The sequence below is a fragment of the Protopterus annectens genome, chromosome 3.part0, assembly GCF_019279795.1.
Source record: "Protopterus annectens isolate FY-2018-M chromosome 3.part0, PAN1.0, whole genome shotgun sequence".
NCBI lineage: Eukaryota > Metazoa > Chordata > Ceratodontiformes > Protopteridae > Protopterus > Protopterus annectens.
Window position 1 is genome coordinate 108,294,268 of NC_056731.1, and position 22,101 is coordinate 108,316,368.

The window sequence follows — 22,101 nt, forward strand, 5'->3', positions numbered from 1 at the left end:
TATGCAAATGATTATGACCTAAAAGCAATAGCTGGCTCAGAGTGTTGTGGAAAACATACAGAAGGGGCTTTGTAGGTGAGGTGGGTGACATATGGCCACAATCTGACAGCTACATATTGCATTGTCACCCCATGTTAATAACCCTGTACCCATGAACTACCACCTAGGCAGCGGTCAACATAATGGACACTGTGGGTAAGGGATGCAGCTTGGCAGTTGTCTTTCCTGTGATAGTTACGTCACCACACCTGTCAGGTAGTCGTATGTGGCAACCCTAATCATGACAGGGTGCCATTCATAAATATAGAGATTATTGTCAAGCCATACTCAACACTCAAGTGACCCATATCAGATCACATATTTCCTTTAAGGGGTATTGGCCATGTTCAGATGGTCTACACCAGCCTTCCCAATCCCCATCTCCACTATGTAGCATGATGCCTACCCTGAATAAAGCCATGTCCAACCCAGTGATGTTGGGCATGCTACACGTACACATCCTGATCTCAAACACATACTTCATGGACATCCACCTTCCTAGTACAAGGATCACCACATGCTGGACAGATTCTTGTCCCATACACTTTACATACTCCTGCCATACTATGCATCCCTGTCCAGCAAAGCTGCACATTGCCCCCCTCAGACATGGTGTGATGACGGCATGGTAAATGTATCATTAACCCTGTGGATCAGTTATGTGGCACTGCTTCATCTGGCCCCAGAAACCCACCTGTCAGCTACAGCTAGGTAACCTTTCATCCTAGATTCATACATGGCCCAGGGCATATAGCCTACTAGTTGACTTTGACCGTACATGCTATAGTTGATATCCATCCCTGCAAATACTATCTGGCTAGCCAATGTCTTATGTGTATCACATGTGCAACTCAGGTGATACATGGCAAGATGTTGAACTGCTGTACAGTGCCATGTAGATGTATATGGCAAAACACATACATGTAAAACCTTCTGTGAGCACGTCTGCAGGGTCACAGGTCATGTCCGTTAAGGCAGTGTAATTCTTTATATGTGACATATACACAGCATCAAGGTCAACTGCATTAATGTGGACACATCCAGGCATGTGCTGATAGGTAAGAACACCAGTACAGGCAAACAGACATGCCCACATCAAGACAGCATCCACATGGAGTATGAGCAATGTAATCAGGTGACACACACATATATGGTGATAATATTCAATCACCATTGAGTGTCAAATGTGTGTGACACAAACATGTCAGTGGTGTCAGTGTCATGTAGATTTGCAAAGACAACTATTTAATCGTAATAAATGTGATACACATGTACGTTCAGCTGTAGCTCTGTATGTCTCTGTGAGTTACTGTGACCTGTCTCCATCATTATGTCTTCCAGGTATGCTGTGTGCAAGGCTACCACCTTATACCGGGTTGGAGGATGAGGCCCTCATCCCATACCTACATCACAATCATGATGTCCTGTTCAGCCATGTGCCACAGGATGCACATCAGTGGGATGCCCTGTGGCAGGAACTTCGAAGGAGGGTTAATGATGTGGGTGGCCACAACCACATATACCAGCAGGTGCACAGACACTGTGCACACCTCATTAGATGGGCAAAACAGCATGCAAATGCAATCACCAGGGAACAAGGTGCAACAGGTGGTGGGCCACCAACCCAGCCCCCACTCACACGTATCGAAGAGCTACTGGCTAACCTGGGGACACCTGCAGAACAACATCCACAAGCTTTAGCTGATATCGTGGAGGTGGGTGTCTCTCAACCACCGAGCCTGGAGTTGCCTGATAAGTCACTACTGCACATATAACAACTATATTCCATATAGTTACATGCATCACTGTACAATATGTAATGTAACATCATATGCAAGGCATGTATACACACATGCCGCATACTATAGTATGCTACTCTGTGTATGCACACATGTGCATACTCCATAATATAGTCTATTGTACTGGCGCATGTGTTAACATGCACATTGCACCCTGTAGCTATCATACAGGTGTGGATAATGATCATACTGCTGTGTCACTCCTATTTAGGTACCTCTGGCATTCCGCTGTGACAGCAGCCCATTGCAGGTGAGACTGTTATTATTTATCAGGCATGTTAATGCACAGATCTATCTGCCATGTGGCCATTTACCACATGTACACATAATATATGGTCCTGTCACAATATACAGGTCGGACCTGCAATGCATCACAATGGCTACCCATGTGCAATACTTACAAATTATGTGAAACACCGACATAAAACCTCACAAACTGTCATTGCCAGATGTGTGGACAGCTTTGCATACAATGGAGCAAGTGCTGTTCACTGTAGGGGCATGTACTACAGATCATAACTGCAGATGTGGGGAATACAAACAGTACTACACAGTGAGCTGGAGTATGGCCAGCCCACAGGATTCACCGGTGTGGATCATACCCCTGCTATGAATGTCACACAATGTGATATGCTATCTGACATGTCCATGACATCTAGTGGGCTGGCTGCAACACTGCCTAACTATCCTGAAAAACATATCCCACATACCAAACATACCACCCTTTGTCTACATAACCCTGTCATCAGTGGAGCATATGACGTCTATGGGTGTATGTCATATGGAACAACACAGACATGTGAAATAGACACCCATCACAACCATTTGGCCAACACATGTACACACATGACCATGGAGGATGGCCAGAGACATGAAGCAACACACACAGTAGATGTGATGTGCTTGTGTGTACACCCTGTCATACATTGGCTCCACATGGTCCAACTATGGCCTTTGTGTAATGGTTATATTGCAGATGTGGAACACTAGACATCCTACAGGCCTGTGCACATCTTGTGTAGGCGTGACATCAATCCACCACATAAGATGTGTTGAACATCTTGAGTGTGTCACAACATGACAGCAGTCACCTGTACAGTATCCACATACATACACAGACAACCACATCAGCCCACAGATACAGTACAGTCCCCTTGTTGGTGTCGGACATCACTGTCATCCTTGCTCCTCATGTGTGTGTGTGTGTGTGTGTGTGTGTGTGTGTGTGTGTGTGTGTGTGTGTGTGTGTGTGTGTGTGTGTGTGTGGTACACAGATGTCATGTGGGACATGGTTTACTGACGGGTTTGCCATGTCTGGCCATAGTTGCCAGGCAGCAGCAATATGGTTGCAGATGTGCAGGGGTGTCATCAGTATACCCTTCAGTGACCTGTGTCATACATTCCACATCATGGTTTAGTGTGTATACACCTCAGTGACATGAGTCACATTCCACAGTATATATGTATTGTATCTGAACACAGTCATGGCTATGACCTGTGTCTGTAACTCACAGTGTATAGCAATAGAGATGCCTCATGATTCCTTGCAATGGCCATGCACATCAGCTAAATGTGCAGCATATCTGTAGGGCAGACAGACAACAATGCATTGGGACACCATTACCCCACGGTATATTTAACAGGACACCATTGTGTTAAACATGTATGCATGTCATTGCACACATCAGCAGATCACATGTCATACTACATGTGATTGTCAAGGTCATGTGCCACACATCAGGCAGGTGTACTGTTAACCTGTGCTGGTCTACTTTGTGTAACACAGGGATGTATGCTAACTACTACTATGATTGTGTAATTTGCATGCCTTCTGCTATGACACATGCATGATGTTGTGTGCAACCCAGGGATGTATGATAACTACCACTATTATTGTCTGAGCTGCATGCCGTCTGCCGTATCACATGCATGTTGCATGCCTTCTGTCATATCACATGCATGTTGGGTGCCATAGCGTGTGTCTGTGTGTGTGTGTGTCTATTGTATAGATTGTAGTATACAGTTCTTGTCTGCCCCTCACAGGTGATGTAGGTGTGTTCCCCTCCTGTGGCCCATCTGATGTTAGTGTCCCACAGACTCTAGCAGTGATGATGAATGTATGATTGAGGCACAGGCAGGGTTGTCAGGGGCTGAATCTGTGCAATTGTTTGCCATTCTACCTATATCCCTCTCATCCCCGCACACAGTTCTCATGCCAACACATACCCCATCACCAGTGGCCATAGAGGAAGGACGGTTGGCATGTGGTAGCTTGGAACAGGAAAGTGTGGAGGCTATGGAAGGTGTGCCTGCACACTATGGTGTCAGCCAACTGACTGGTGATGTCCCAGACAGGCATGTGGCCAGTGCTGCTCGTAGGAGGACCTCTGGCCAACATGCCCCTGCAAGACAGAGTGCAGCAGCTGGTGTCACCAGGCACATGTTTCAGGCTGTAATGGAGGCACAGGCACGTGCTGAATGGCACAACAGAGAAGATCAGAGGCTTCAGAGGGCTGCTGTCCATTCTTTAAACATCAACATCCAGGCAATGGTAAATGCTCAACAGCAGATTGCTGAAGCTTTGGATAGACGATTGGGTGACATGGTTGGAGTCCTTGACCGTGGCATGACAATCCATGAGCATGAGCTGTCTGTGCTGGAACATCTGGTAGGAGTGAGGCATTGGGCACATGGACGTAGGCCTGCTACATCACCTGTTTCAGGTCTACATGAAGAGCTACCTCACATGTCTGCTCCCATAGTGGTGGTGGTAGCAGCAGCAGTGCAGCTGGTGCTGTGCTGTCCACACCAGGACACAGCAGGTCATGTGCAAGTGGACCTGGATGGTCCCAACAGGGACACAGTTCCAGTGGACATGTATCATCAGACAGTACCCAATCTGCACCTCTGCCTGGTAGTGCCCGTGCAAACCCTAGCAGGCACAGTTCACCTGGCTATGGACGCACACCGTGAACTGTAAAACCTGGCCTGTACAGTCCGCAGTTGTCAGTAATACCCCTGTGTAGGCCAGACACATGCCAGAACTGTGTGCGTACATACACACACACCAGAAACATATGTAGGGTACCGCAACACACACATGCATAACATCCACACACGTGCAATTAGATTAAAGGCTCTAACCCACACACATGATGTCATCCAATGGTGCAGCCTAGGCCTCTGGCAAACATTATCACCCTGTGCATATGATGATGCCTGTGCCGCATCCCTGTCATCCACACCATCGGTGCAGGGACGTGCTCATATGGTCTGATGCACAGGGTGAACAGACTTGGAAGATAAGTGTAGATTACAATTGTTGTGCACTGTTGTCAGGCAGCAGACATACCATGTAGTACAGGTTTACAATGTATTTTGTACTGTTAACAGTATGTGGCTTGTGTAACAACAGTAACTGCATGTTGGTTATGATGTTCTGCTTTCCTCCTTCAGGTCTAATTGCATGTGCCGGCGGATGTCAGTGTTTGCAGTTAGTGTCCCACATGTAAATGTGGACTACCCACAGGTATGTATAAAAATACCAGCATGCACCTTGTAGCTTCCACATCACAGTTAGAAAGTCCCACGTTCCAAACACATCTACAGATCTACTGATCCATAGCTGTGTATTAAGCTACTGTGGCTACAGACGTGCCATCCATACTGGGTGACATCACAGGTACAGTTACATGGAGTGGGGAGGTAAGAGAGTGGTCTAGCTGATGACAAGGGTAGAGGCCAGTGGGAAGCATGATGCCTCATTGAGAAGCAGTAATACACGTTCCCATGACAGGATGCTAACACGCAACTGCACCCACACACTCAGGTATTCACACACATGTATTCAGAGACACAGTAACACACCCACACACTCACGGATTCATCAACACAGTAATCAGTAACACACACACACACACACACACACACACACACACACACACACACACACACACACACACACACACACACACACACAGTTGCTAGTGTTGAGGGGGAGACCCCTGCCTATGTGCAAATCATCATTACAGTACTGTGCACTTACAAGATGCACCACAGAGATTACACATGTACAGGTAGTCAGTGTTGCCTAAGATTGGGAACATCAACACATATAGTAGATTGCATCACCTGGATGGGGAGAGTGGTCTTATCAGTTCACTATGGTAACATACATCCTCACTCCAGGGACCAGACAGCCATACATACATACATACACACACACACACACACACACACACACACACACACACACACACACACACACACACACACACACACACACACTGTTGAATACACCTATGTTACACACATACAGATACCTCACATGTGTGAGATACACACCCCTGCCTATGTCCTGCTTTCTACATTGCAGTCTGTACAGATGTCTACAACAGTGTACAGGAGAGTGAGTAACAATTGAGATGTATTCCCCACCATATGTGACATATATGGACACACGCAACCACACATGCCAGTACTGTGAATCAAACACCTGCTTATCTCTTGATACGTATGACAGACTTACATCAGTATTGCACACGTTACAAAGTGTACTAACACTTCCTTTGGCAACTGTGCTGATATATGCACATGGGAGGTCTTAACTGTTACAGGTGTCAAGTGATTTACCTTCGGTGTCACCCTGACTGCTGTCTATGTTGTGTGTGTTCCCCTTCAATTAACAAAACCATAGCTTAGCGGTTACAAAGGTTATTGTAGGACCGCTTGTGACACACCTGTGAGCTGTCCTCAGCAAACATCCATCTGCAAAGATGCCCCACCACTTAGTTATGTCCACACATCTGTCCATACCTGAGGTGCATCTTTCCGTACTTTCAGCATATCACCATATAAAGTTGGCAATGTTGAGGCTGTATTGCAACTGCATGATGTACTAAGACACACGTCACCTGCATACATCAGCAACTGCACATGCATGGTATCTGAATGCACACCACTACATGTACATGCATGTAGGTCCTACATTCCTGTCATTTGGGCATTTTTGTAGGCATTGCAATTGGTGGACATGTGTAATGACATACATGACACATGGACTGTTGTATGATATGATAGGTGTAATGGGTGACCAGTACAGAGGGAATGTTACCTCTGACAACATTGATATCACACCTTATGTACTGTTAGAATTCAGCAGCCATGGACCTGCATTCCATGTGCATGTGTGTAATGGCTGTAGCCACCTGTCTGCACAAAGGACAACAACAGCTATGCTATTTACATATATGTTGTATGTTTGTGACATGTACATATCCAGGGCAGGTACATGTATGTCATATCCAAACATGAGGGTGTTTACTGGTGTACAGCAACAGTCATCTGTTAATGCTGTAAATAACTGATGGCCCCTGGTATGTGTACAGCTGACCTGATTACAAACAGTGTTATCATTGAATTGTATAACACATGATGCAACTGTGTCAGTACATGGGTACTCTGCACAGTTGATGTAGAGCTAAGTACAGTCCACTGGTAAAGGGTCACATGGTGTTGTACTATTATATATCCTACCACATGTATGGATGTGTGTTGGTGGTCCGAGGGCATGGTGGTGTCTGAGGGTTACATCCTAGGATGCAGCTTTTGACACTGTGTCCTGCACCTGACTCATCTGTGATGCCTTTTGTGGGAGTACTGGTCAGTACATGTGAGTGGCCTTTATGTATTTGGGGACACCACCACCTGGAGTGGTCCATACCTGTGTTATGGCCAACATGTCTGGTTCTGAGGTATATGGTAGTAATGCTATTGTGCACTACAGAGCATTCAGCCAGGTGCTCCTCACTGCACAGATGTCAGTATTCCCCATTGTTGGATCTACAGTGAGCAGCTGTGATTACAAACGCTACACATCTAGCACTGGTTAGCATAAGCATACAATGCAGTTGTCCTCTAGGTGTCAGGGTGTTATCCTGTGTTTAGGACATTTGCCATGGAATGGCACTATATGGGCAAATGCGACCTAGGTATTATCCCCACTCCCTTGAATCATGGATGCATGTGATATGTGACAAAGGCCTGTCTACTTTCAGTCATGTCATCCCAGAATGACAAACACTGGACAAACTTGTAATTACAGCAGGGCATTGGCTCATTGTGTTGGTCAATCAATTGCCACTCCTAGCAAGACATCACTGTGAGTGGTAGTATTGTGTTTGATATAGAATGGTACATCTAAGGTGACGGACAGCAGCAGACATATATAAGACCGGTGTCAGATATATGTAATGCAGCATTCCTGTTAACAATGACAACTACTAACACCAGAGTCCATTACAATGTGTTCTTTATGTCTAACTGTAATAGCATGGCCACTGTGGCCTTCCGTGTTTAGAATCAGAGCTCATCCCAAACAGCCCTGTGCTACTAAGTGTGTGAGCATGCCCAGTGACACCTCGTGTAGTTATGTGCCTCTATTTGTATGGGCATGGCCATTGTAACCCTGTACAGTAATAGTAGTCGTCCATTCCACAGATGGATATACTCCAGTTCAAGATGGATTCCTACTTTAAACACACAGGTTCACAGGTATGTACATCTTAACTGCCAGCATTCCTGTTGATGTCCACATTCCTAGAAGGTCATAATGACAGCATTGAAATGTGTAGTCTCTGTGGTGGGACTCATAACTATGTAGTATTGTAATAGTGATCTGTAGATAGGCAGGTGTTCTGTTCCCAACACTTGTGTGCATGTGTGTCTCCATCTGCCTGAGGACAGAATAATGCTTTTAGACTGCTCACACTCCATACAATTCCTATACCCACTTTGGCAAGGCTGATGATGTCACCCACCTAGAAATACACCTCTGGGAGTGCTGTGACCCAGTAATCTTGGTAGCGCGTTCTGTAACTGCATAATGCTGTAGTGTGATAAAGTAGTTAGGGCAGTGTTCTAATCCCAGACTTGGCAATTGTGTGTGTTTGTCTCCATCTGCCTGAGGACTGAATAATGCTTTTAGACTGCTCACACTCCATGCAATTCCTATACCCACCTTTGGCAAGGCTGATGATGTCACCCACCTAGAAATACACCTCTGGGAGTGCTGTGACCCAATAATCTCAGTAGTGCATTTTGTAACTGCGTAATGCTGTAGTGTGATAAAGTAGTTAGGTCAGTGTTCTAATACCAGACTTACCAACTGTGTGTGTGTGTGTGTTTGTCTCCGTCTGACTGAGGACTGAATAATGCTTTTAGACTGCTCACACTCCATACAATTCCTATACCCACCTTTGGCAGGGCTGATGATGTCATCCACCTAGAAATACACCTCTGGGAGTGCTATGACCCAGTAACCTCAGTAGTGCATTTTGTAACTGCGTAATGCTGTAGTGTGATAAAGTAGTTAGATCGGTGTTCTAATCCCAGACTTGCCAAATGTGTGTGTGTGTGTTTGTCTCCATCTGCCTGAGGACTGAATAATGCTTTTAGACTGCTCACACTCCATACTATTCCTATACCCACCTTTGGCAAGGCTGATGATGTCATCCACCTAGAAATACACCTCTGAGAGTGCTGTGACCCAGTTATCTTCGTAGCGCGTTCTGTAATTGCGTAATGCTGTAGTGTGATAAAGTAGTTAGGTTGGTGTTCTAATCCCAGGCTTGGCGACTGTGTGTGTGTGTGTGTGTGTGTGTGTGTGTGTGCTTGTCTCCATCTGCCTGAGGACTGTATAATGCTTTTAGACTGCTCACACTCCTTACAATTCCTATACCCACCTTTGGCATAGGCTGATGATGTCACCCACCTAGAAATACACCTCTGGGTGTGCTGTGACCCAGTAACCTTGGTAGCACGTTCTGTAACTGCGTAATGTTGTAGTGTGATAAAGTAGTTTAGGTCGGTGTTCTAATCCCAGACTTGCCAACTGTGTGTGTGTGTTTGTCTCTGCCTGCCTGAGGACTGAATAATGCTTTTAGACTGCTCACACTCCATACAATTCCTATACCCACCTTTGGCAAGGCTGACGATGTCACCCACCTAGAAATACACTGCTGGGTGTGCTGTGACCCAGTAACCTTGGTTGCACGTTCTGTAACTGCGTAATGTTGTAGTGTGATAAAGTAGTTAGGTCGGTGTTCTAATCCCAGACTTGGCAACTGTGTGTGCTTGTCTTCTTCTGCCTGAGGACTGAATAATGCTTTTAGACTGCTCACACTCCTTACAATTCCTATACCCACCTTTGGCAAGGCTGATGATGTCACCCACCTAGAAATACACCTCTGGGAGTGCTGTGACCCAGTAATCTCGGTAGCACGTTCTGTAACTGTATAATGCTGTAGTGTGATAAAGTAGTTAGGTTGGTGTTCTAATCTCAGACTTAGTAACTGTGTGTGTGTGTGTTTGTCTCCATCTGCTTGAGGACTGAATAATGCTTTTAGACTGCTCACACTCCTTACAATTCCTATACCCACCTTTGGCAAGGCTGATGACATCACCCACCTAGAAATATACCTCTGGGAGTGCTGTGATCCAGTAAGCTCAGTAGCGTGTTCTGTAACTGAGTAATGCTGTAGTGTAATAAATTTCTTAGGTCAGTGTTCTAATCCCAGACTTACCAACTGTGTGCTTTGTAGAGTATGCATTCTCTGTACAAATCACATGACCACATTTGTCAATTCTGCTGTTGTCACCCACCTAGGAATACACCTGTAGAAGTGCTGTAACCCAGTATTCACTGTAGCGCGTGCCCTAAAAGCATATTGCTGCAGTGTGACTCGGTAGGTAGGGGTTCGAATACAGGAAATGGCAAGTGTGTGTATTTGTCTGTCAGAGCCTGTGTAGAGGTGGCTGTGAGTGTCTAGCCACTTGACATGTTGGGGAGCGGATTTTCTAGTTTTCCTGTATGGTGTCCATCTTATGACGTATTTACAGCTGTCAGTCAGCCACGGGACTGTGTTGGCAAGCCATACCCCTACTTCTGGCAAAAGGCCTGGTGAACAAAGTATGCAACCCTACTAGTACCTGGTATATGTCCTGCACCCATGTGCCATACATAAACACACTTGCCTAGGATATCCCGCTATGTTGCTAGTAACATGCATATTGATGACAGATAGTAGGCATGGTGTGAATGCACTGGGCTGCAGAGGATATGGCACCCTGTGCAGCGGTACAATAGGCACATATTTGTGGACAATGTGCCTTCACTATGTTCCCCACTGGATGCCTGCAACATATGTGGTGCCATCAAATGTGAGCCACAGAGGCCATACAATGCCATACACATGTGCCCTGTATGGACCAATGCCACTGACACCAGGGAATACCTGTATCATGCTATAAATGCAGGTGCAGGGTCAACCTGCTGACTATAAGCAGGTTTTGCCACACCAGGCTAGTTTTGGCATATCGGGGGATAACAGTCTGTGTACACAACATGTGCCTGCCAAACCAGGTACATCTGTACATGTCACTATACAGTATTGTGGGACATGCACATCCCAGGCAATGTCCATGTGTAAGCCTATCAAACACAGACATGGCATGCATTGCAAAGCTATGGCCATACACATTGGTAACCAGGATGTCAGGGCAGATCATGCAGCACCCATCTGTGTGGGACATTGCAGACACTACACCCCTGTACCACACTGCACACCAATGTCGGGTGACGAGATTCCAAGGATTACCCCTCACACAGCCTTGTACAGCCATCTTGCACAGCCAACCACTACATACCCATGAAGCAATGCATACATGCATGTCAGTACTGGCACCTTGTGTCTGCGTGTGGGTTATGATGCTCCCAACCACAGTCACTCCCAGTATAACCTTTGTTGGCATACCAACAGATGTCAAACACTTTCATATGCCCTAGCCCATAGAACCTCCAGATATCCCCTGTGGTGCATGTAGTCCTGTGCATTACTGCAGTGTGGCAAACTAAGTAGTTAGGTTGTGTATTTGTGGCCCTGGCAAAGAGTGTCATTGTGAATCCATTAGAGAGTGTGGTTTTGGTGACAATGGCATTCGTACACGTGGGCAGCCATGTGTGCTACACCTAATGTATGTCTACTATATCTCTGTTGCTGATGTCTCTCACCTACACACATATATGTTCTTACAGCACAGCAACATGTCGGCTTTATGGCACATGTAGTAACTTCATGCACATGTAATAATAATGACTTGTCAGTCAGGGGTTTGACCACTGTACTGTTAGGCATGTGGCAGATGATGCTTAGGGTTTAGTCTCCAAGCCCTTCTCTGGTGTACTTTGCCTGTCCCTCCCACACACTCTCTGGTGGATGTGGAGGTGTACACCTCCTCAGCAGCAGCATGTGTATTGTAAGTGATGGACATGATCAGGTGATGACCTCTGCACCTATTGCAGTCCTCCTCTAGCTGACTGCATGTGGAACAGCTGTGATGTTGTTCCCATAGCCATTCTCATGATAAACTCAGTACACTATCTAGGAAAATCATGTTGGTATTTGGCCATGACAGTCACTGTGAGTGGTACCTGGATGTGGTGTTCTGAAACAGCATCACAGATGATATCTGGATATACCTAAAGCATCATACACAGTGGGAAATAGCCTAAAGACAGGAGAGTGATGTGCCCCACATGACTACAGCATGTAAGTGTAGCTATGCTGCATTGAGACTACTGCCTGTTTAACATGTTGTGTGTGGTAATAGCTATTCTGCATGTTTCAATACAGACATGACAGTACTCTGTTCGTGAGGGACCCCTATCTGTAGGGCCATCTGTGAACTGGTCAGTGTGTGGAATCATTTGTTTCCTGTGTTACACACTGAACACACATCTGTGCACAGTAGGAGCATAGTGTGAGGATTGCAGAAAGTACATGATGATAGGGGTGTGTTGCTGCCATCGCATCCCTGACTGGACATCTATCACATGAAACAGTGGTATGACAGACACTGTCTGGAGTTCCCAGTGACAAGCCAATAATGGGCAACTGTTTATAGCTGTGGTCACACGTCTATTACACATTGTACAGATGTCATGCAGTATATATGCATGTGTTGTGCTCCCTCTGCAAATGTATACCATCTGTTGTGTTGGGTTGATGGTGATATCTATGCATACTGTTGTAGGTAATCCTGAATGCTGTTGTCTATCACTAATGCATATGTGGGTTTAAACTGCAACACCATAGGCTGTATGGTTTGGGAGGTCCCAGCAGAACCTCCTTTCCCACTTCAGCTGACAATGGCACCGGGCACCAGCACATCTGGGGCCCAGCCTTGGACCTCAACCTCTGTTGGCTCTGCACCACCTTCTGGTGGTACCACCACTGAGGATGGTGCATGTCCCCCCTGGGAACAGGACCAGATAGGAACATGTCTGCTTTTGTGAGGTCCCGGGCGTGTTGCATTGGGGGCTCACTAAGGGGTTCCAAAGCCAGATATGCAAGCTCAAGGGCAGAGTGTCACATTTACAGGGTGATGCTGCCCCTTCTGGACAGCCTGCAGCACTGCCTCCTTTGCAGCTGTTTAGGTGCAGTGGAGGCTGCCCATGGCTGGGGACCTCCGTCCCACTGTTCCCATGGGCTTGTGAATGCCGAACACCCATCCCCATCTGAGGTGTATCCCCCACATGTGTCATATACTGACCCTGTATGCTGTCTTGTCTGTGATCCTACCCTACCTATCCTCCACGGCCGTACCTACTCTCCTTCCCCCACATCTGACCCTTACCCTACGGAAACATAAGGCCAATCTGCTCCCAGGACAACATCTGCCCTATACATAGCTGTCCATTTTACACACGTGCCCGCTGGACACATGTAACCCTTGTAATATGCATCACAACATACTCCTGTTATCCTCACCCCTGTCCCTTAGGTGCACGATCCTGGTATGCACATCACTCCTAAATGGTCCAGGTACATGTGATGATGATGACCCCATTGTAGACACAACACTACCGGTCCCTCTATGGTTACCCCATTTACCTTTATCATGATGATGATGTTGCACACAGCACCTTGCAAGAGTACTGTTCACACATAATGATTGGACAGGTACAGTTGTGTTAATGTACATTACATGACAATGTACAACTGTTTGCATGTATGAATGACATATGTCTGTCTGAGGGAGTCTTGAGATTACATAAGACAACACCACTACATAATACAGGCGTCGCTGGTGTTTCCATTTTCATTCGTTTGTAATACTTTGTTGCCACATGGTATGTTACTGATATATCTCTATATATGTATGTACCTATATGCTGGACATAAACACTCACATATACATCTACATGATGGGATACATTCCTATACTATTGAATGACTGCGCTGTATGATATGTTTGTGGTACTCTCCATTGTCTGCATATCTGCCATGGCGTATTGCTAAATCACATTAGCTGTGTGTGCAGGGTCCTGGTTCCGAGCCTTGCAGAGGCTGTTTATTTTGTTGCAGGGCAGAACAAGGCCATTTGATATGGAGGGAGTAAGGCACATTAATGCAGTTGTGAGTGGGTGTGCACGGGTTTGCATGGTGTTAAGCAATGCTAACCTCTGGTTACAGCTTCTTACACTCAGTTAGCCTCTACATTGCTTTACCAGTGCAATACTCGCATACTGGTAACCAAACAGGCTTACACCCACTCGCTCCCGCACTTGCAAATGCACTGACATTGGTGCTTGCATCTGACACTCACACCCCTGGTGGGAGCGAGGACCACAATATTACCTTGTGATGCCTATTACATCGGATTACATGCCTACAATATCGGGAATGGCTGCCCATTAGGCGACAGCATGCCGTTCGACTGTACGGAATCGGTGGCCTATCCAGTGATTTATTCATATTATTTGTGTGTTCCTCTTACTATCTGCACCCGTCTGGCTGATACATGGGAACCGATACTCTTCAATGCAGAAGAGTAATTGGGTTTTGGGACCCATATCCGTTGGCCGAGTCATGCTACCGCATACCTATTATAGGGTTGCCACATTTTCAATTGCCCAGTGTGGGACTTTTATGTAGAAACATCAGATTTTTCAGGGCAAAACATACCCACAGCCAGTGCAAAGGAAAGAACTTAACTGTTATGCCTAAATAAAAGCTTATTCTTGTAGCATTATAGTTGCTTATTCTGTTTCTTATAACATTTAGGTGTTCCAGATACAAAATAATTGTTTTATGCAACTATTACAGACAATATAGAAAAATCTTTTTCCTAAAATCTCAGGACATTTGCCATATTTTCAATTATTTTGCAGGACACAACTGCCCAAAGGGGACTGTCCCTCACAAAGGTGGACAGGCGGTAACCCTAACCTATTATTCTATCATCTTTCTAAGGTAGTCAGCGGAATATGCGCTTTCTGTCACTATCAGACCTCTCATACCAATGGGGAAAATGAACACTGAATCAGGGACACTGCATAACAACATCAGGGACACATTTAGAAATTTGGTGCTAATAACCTGACACATTGACAGTCCAGAGCATATGCATTCATACACACTGTCTGAGGTACATGCTGTTTATGACTCTTAAATGTTGTCGTTATTCATTACGTGTATTCCACTACCTTTCCACCTAATATCACTAGTTCTAAGAGGATTTAGGTGGGACAGAGTTAGATTCTGAGTTGTAATCATGGACATCCTTGGTAATCGGGGACAGTTCAATGGTATGGTCCCTATGTGTTCCCCCAGTGGTTTACGGACTATCCAGTGGATGTGCTCTTAGGGGTTGGGAGGTATTGGTGTTTGCTATGCCCACATCGGAATATTACTTACATCCACGGGGTGGTCCTAATATGGCTCTGCCAGCCAACACCTGCATGCCTAGGCCCATAATCTCATACCCATAGTTCCCCTACCTGCCACTCCTCTACAGCACTCATCCTTACTGTGGGTGCAGGTGGGGTATAAACACACCACTACACACTGCCCACTTTCCCCGTGTCGGGACACATGTCGTACGTTGTGTCGACCCATGTGTTATCAGGCTTGCACAACCTACTGGTCCATGTACATCTACAGCCTGGTTGGAGAAATCATTACCGGGACTGGCTCTGATCATTAATTTTTGGTGTTCCACAAGGGATATCGATGTCTATGCTTCAAGTGTATAGACCTTGCAGATCTCTCCCACTGGTAGTATCCTGTCAGTGGTCTGGGAAGCAGTGGTGTGTTTATTGTGTGTCTATATGTCTCATCGGCCTAGCTGGGAGGGTGGGAGGTGATGCTACGTGCTACACATTTGTTTATTGGACCTCCCACCAACATATGTCCGGCCTGTGGACATATGTTACTCGTAACTGCTGTATCATATCCTAGCTATATACGTGTATATTTACTGTAACATACACACATATATATATATATATATATATATATATATATATATATATATATATATATATATGTTTACATTAATATATACAGATATATCTGCATATGTATGCTTACATGTATATTTATATCTTGCTGTATATATATATATATATATATATATATATATATATATATATATATATATATATATAAAATCTAATGACATATGGGTCTATGTCTACCATATATATATATATATTCATATGTGGGTATGTATCTGTATTCTTTCTCTGTATGTATACATTTGTACTACGGCGAGGGAGAGGCATATCTCTATCTCGCTATGGGTAGATATACACACACATAGCTCTACATATATACGTCTACATCTGGTTATTCCGTTCCTTGCCATATAGATTACACTTTGCTTTAGTGGGTCTCGCAGTGGGTGTGGCTGCTCATTGGGTGACGCCTCTGCCCAATGAACACATTCACTTGCATCCCTAGGGCTGTCCATATTGGCCAACATCAGCCAACACCTGCACACCTAGACCCATAAGTAGCTACCCATAGTTCCCCCACCCTCGCCTCCTCGACAGCACCCATCCTTACTCTGGGACCTGGTCAGTTCTGGACACACCACTATACGCTGCCCACTCTCCACTTCATGGGACCCATTTCATAAAATTGTCTCAGCCCATGGGTCATTAAGGTTACCCACCCTTGTATTCCGAGTCTGTATACACCGCGGACAAAACAGATGATCTATCACATTCATATGGTTTGGCCAATTTTTGGGGTGTCCCGCAAGGGACGCTCCAGTATGTGTTCCATGATTAGAATCCACCGGTGCACTGTGTACCCCCCCTCCCCGGTTTTATCCTGCCTGTGGTCTGTGGAGCAGTGGACACTTTACATTGATTGCGTGTATATTTCCCATGTGCGGCTGTGGGGGGGGGTGGAAAGGCATGCTGCATGTGTCATGTCTCTTGCCTGGGCTCCTCACTTCCATTGGCATAGCCTGTGAACATATGGCATTCCTGTGTGCTGTTTCCTATCATAACTGTATATCTCTGTATATCTACACACACACACACATATATAGATATATATATATGTATTTATGTATGTATATATGTACATATATATGTGTGTGTATATATATATATATATATATATATATATATATATATATATATATATATATATATATATATATATATATATATATATATATATATGTCTATACATATATGCATATATATATATATATATATATATATATGTGAGTGTGTCTGTAAACCAATACATACCCCGCGCATATGCACTTACACATGCATAATGGTGTTCATATATGCTTCACCTGCATACTGGTGCCTTATTCATTATGACACTGACACTTCACTCCATTTATCTTGTAATCGGTATTTAGCACGTTATACAGCGGACAGATGTCACAATATGTTCACGTACGGATTACCGATGGTAATTGGAATGTGATACAGTGTGATTTGGTACGAGAATGTCTGTTCATTAGGGGGTTTCTGTAACGAATGCACTATTGCTGTGCTGCACCATATGCATATATACCCATATACCCATGGCTCCTGGTTCCCCAAATACACCCCAATGCCTCCCTAACACTGCTGTCATCCATTCTCCTGTCGGATTCACAGTGTATCAACACCACTGCACACTGGCCACACCCTACTCCTATAGAGCCATCCCATCGGTTTATTCACTCCACGTATCCTCAGACCTCCCATACGTTTAGTCCATGAACACTGGTGACGTGAGTGACCAAAGGAATGCTATTTTCAATTATTGGGCTGTCCCACATGGAACATGCAAGTGTTTATGGCAAGATTAGACTCTATACTTTATTACATCCTTACTCCCGTTAACATGACGCTACAATTCATTAATATGTATGACTATGCGGTATCGCACACGTTACACATGGGAGCCTAATTATGTATGTGTTCAGCGTATTTCTTTTACAATTAGACAGGTTTAGTACTTGGCGTTGCTGTAGCGGGCAGATCACAAGAATGATTCCATGTGCAGGGAAGCCCTCACATTTGATTATCATCAGCACAGCACTGACTTGGGACACTGTACACACCTCTGCATTGTAGCAGTTTCATCCCGTCTCTCTTCTGCACAGCCTGTTATTCCATCTACTGTCGATATTTGCATGCGCACATTCCTATTATTTATGTCTACAAATGGGATGCATGTGTTACAGAGAATGTACTTCTACATATTGATGTGTGCATGTGTGTATGCATATATACCTATTACAAACTCTCTGACCTCCACGGGGTGGTCCAATTAGAACCGGGCCATCCAACCCTGGCACGCCTGGATCCATAATTTCATATCCATAGTTCCTCCACCCCACCCGTATTCAACTTACATGCATAACTTCCATTATCCACTTGTTATCGCAGCCATGACACACCTCCAAACATTGCTCTCTCCAGAGCATTAGGGGCCCTACACATATGTTGTCCCTCCTCGTGTATTCTCAGGCTCTCCCACCATTTAGTCTTTGAACATACCAGCCCTTGCTTGTGTAATGGTAGGAGGGCTAAACGCTCTAAATAATATTTGGGTAATCCCAGCAGGGACTACCCTCTGTCTGAGTGTAAAGTGGACTTAGCAATTCAAGACTGCGGTGGTGGTGCTGCGGTAGCATTGTCACCTCACAGTAAGACGTTGTCCTGTTTGATTCTCAGCTAAAGTGTCTTCTGTGTGGAGACATGCATGAATGGGCGTACCTTCGTTGAAGGTTGTGCGTCAGGGCTGGCAACTTGGTGTGTAAAATTCTACTGCCAATCATTAGTGGACCGGAGTTCTGCTGTGGCGACCCCTAACCGGGAAAAGCCGAAAGACACAACAACTCTCACTGGTAATATCCTGCCTGTGATGTGAATAGCAGTGCTTTGCTCACTCCTGGCCAGCGTGATATGGCATACGCTGACAGAACTCTATGATACTATAGTTGCTGTTGATTCTCTTCTTATTCCTTGTCTATGCTTTATTGTTATGACGTTCATTATATCTATATCTATATATATATATATATATATATATATATATATATATATATATATATATATATATATATATATATATATATATATGTGTGTGTGTGTGTGTGTCTATGTGTATATAGATATAGATATATATATATATATATATATATATATATATATATATATATATATTATATATATTACATGTGTACATACTCATATACATTTCTTATGTTGGGTGCTGCTTACACCCGCGCAAGCGCAGTCGCATATGCTTACTGTTTGTTATATATGTTTACTGCCACTTATTTGTGCTTACTTGTGCCTTATTCATTATGACAGTAGCACTTTGATTGAAATGCTCTAGTTAAAAATCCCATGCGATACTCAAGTTCACTTTTACATGTTATTATGTCGGCTTTACAGCAGGACGACATTCATTTCACATGGAAAATGATATGTGCTATAGTCGAACTTGAACCATGAATGCCTGTTTGTTAAGCGGATGCTCTAACCACTACACTATTGGTATGCTGCTTCATTTATATGTATTCCCATAGTTCATAGTTATTCGTACACACGCCTCAACATGTCACTAACACAGCAGGCATCCATTCTCCAGTTAGGAAAACCGCACCACTACACATGTGCCATTCCCTACTGCTCTGGGCCCATCCTGCATGTTGACTCACTCCAAGTATATTCTGACTTCACAAGCCTATAGTCCTGGCACATACGTTCATATGATGGTCAGGGTGTTCATATGGTCATCTGGTTTTAGGCTTGTCCGACTGGGGACTGGGACTGCCCTGTACCCGTTTGAAAGTCAGACTTACCATATGGACAGACTTAGTTCCACTGTTAGCATCCTACCTGTGGTTAGAGATGCAGGGGGTTTGCTCACCTCTTGCCAGCTTGATATGTCAAGCACTATATAATACAGGTGTTCCGCTGCTGTTTTCCTTCACATTCATTATGAATGCTTTCTTGTGCCCATGTTCATTCTGTAGATATATATATATATATATATATATATATATATATATATATATATATATATATATATATATATATATATATATATATATATATATATGTGTGTGTCTGTGTACATACGCATGCATATACATCTACATGATTAACTACTTTGATCATACCATTGAATGACTGTGCTGTCTGCTACGTTTGTGATAATATCAGAGTTAGGTATAACTACTGTGGCTTAGTGGTAAATCACATTGATTATGATATGTAGGGTCCTGGCATTGTGCCTGGCCGTGGTGGTTTATTGTGTTGCTGGGCAGAACAAGGGCCATTGGACAAAGGGTGAGTACAACACTTTACATCAGCAGTTTTCCGTTTAACCGCTATTTCCCATCACGCAAACACCTTCTGCATTCTTACTGTGCTACATCACCCCAGTTCACATTTCAATGGTATTATATCGTTATACAGCATAAAATTAGCAAGTTATGCTCGTATATGGACAACGCGTCATAAATGGTGTGTGCTGCAGTCAAACCATCAATGTCTGCTTGATAGGTGGATGCTCTAACCACTACACTATTGCTGTGCTGCTTCATTTGCATGTATACCCATGGTTCATAGTTACCAGAACAAGCACAGCAAAACAACACTAACACAGCAGTCATCCATTCTCTGGTCGGAAATAAACCACACCACTACACATGCGCCACTCCCTACTGCTCTAGACATGTCCCATATGTTGGCTCACTCAAAGTATATTCAGACGTCCCAAGCTTATAGTCCTGGGACATACGTTTATATAATGGTCAGGGTGTTCAATTAGTCTTCCGGTTTTGGCTCGTCTGAGTGGTGACTGGGACTGGCCTGTACCTGTTTGAAAGTCAGACTTAGCACATGAGCACAGTTAGTTCCACTGTTAGCATCCTACCTGTGGTTTGGGATGCAGGAGGTTTGCTCACCTCTGGGTGGCTTGGTATGACAGCACTAAATACTACGGGGGGTTCTGCTGCTGTTTCCCTTCACATTTGTTATGACTGCTTTATTGTCTTTATTGTGTCCATGTTCATTCTTCATGTGTGTGTGTATATATATATATATATATATATATATATATATATATATATATATGTATATATATATATATATATATATATATATATATATATATATATATATATCTGTTTGTACATTCACATGCATATACACCTACATGCTTGTTTACATTTCCCATACTGCTGAATGACTGCCAGTTACCGTCGCGCATACCTACTTACATCTGCTTTAAGGTGCCATAATCACCCTATTTCCGACTGCCATTATTGTGGGCATCATATAAAATTAGCAGCCCTTGCATGGCTTGGACCCGGGAACAGGAACACCATAGTCACTGGTTCTATCACTAAACCATCAGCGATACATTCTGTATGGATGGTAATTAGGATATATGACTTTACTACAGGCATTCCACAGTACTGGCAACATATGTGACAGTCGGTTGGTGTACATATGTATAGTACATGTTACTGTTCATATGTTTCTGAGAGGCATATGTATACATTTGCAAGTATACATATTTATGAATAGGACACATACTTGACAACTACTTATATGCATGTATTTGTGATGTGTAGCTATGCGAATGTAAGTACATTTATACATATATGACTACATATCTGGAGTTATACATGGCCATGTATATGAACAACCGCATATGGGAGGTACCTATACCTTTTGTATACATGGGTTGTGTGTATCATTACGACGAGGAACCTGGACGGGGTATACAATTTGTGGACATATACTATTTGGAAGATGGCTATGGGGAAGCCTCATGGGAACATGTGAAAGGTATATATTCCCAATAATGCATGTGGGGAGACGTGCATCATGGTCAGGTGTTTAATCCCGGGTCTTAGGTTCTGCAGGACCGGGTGGAGG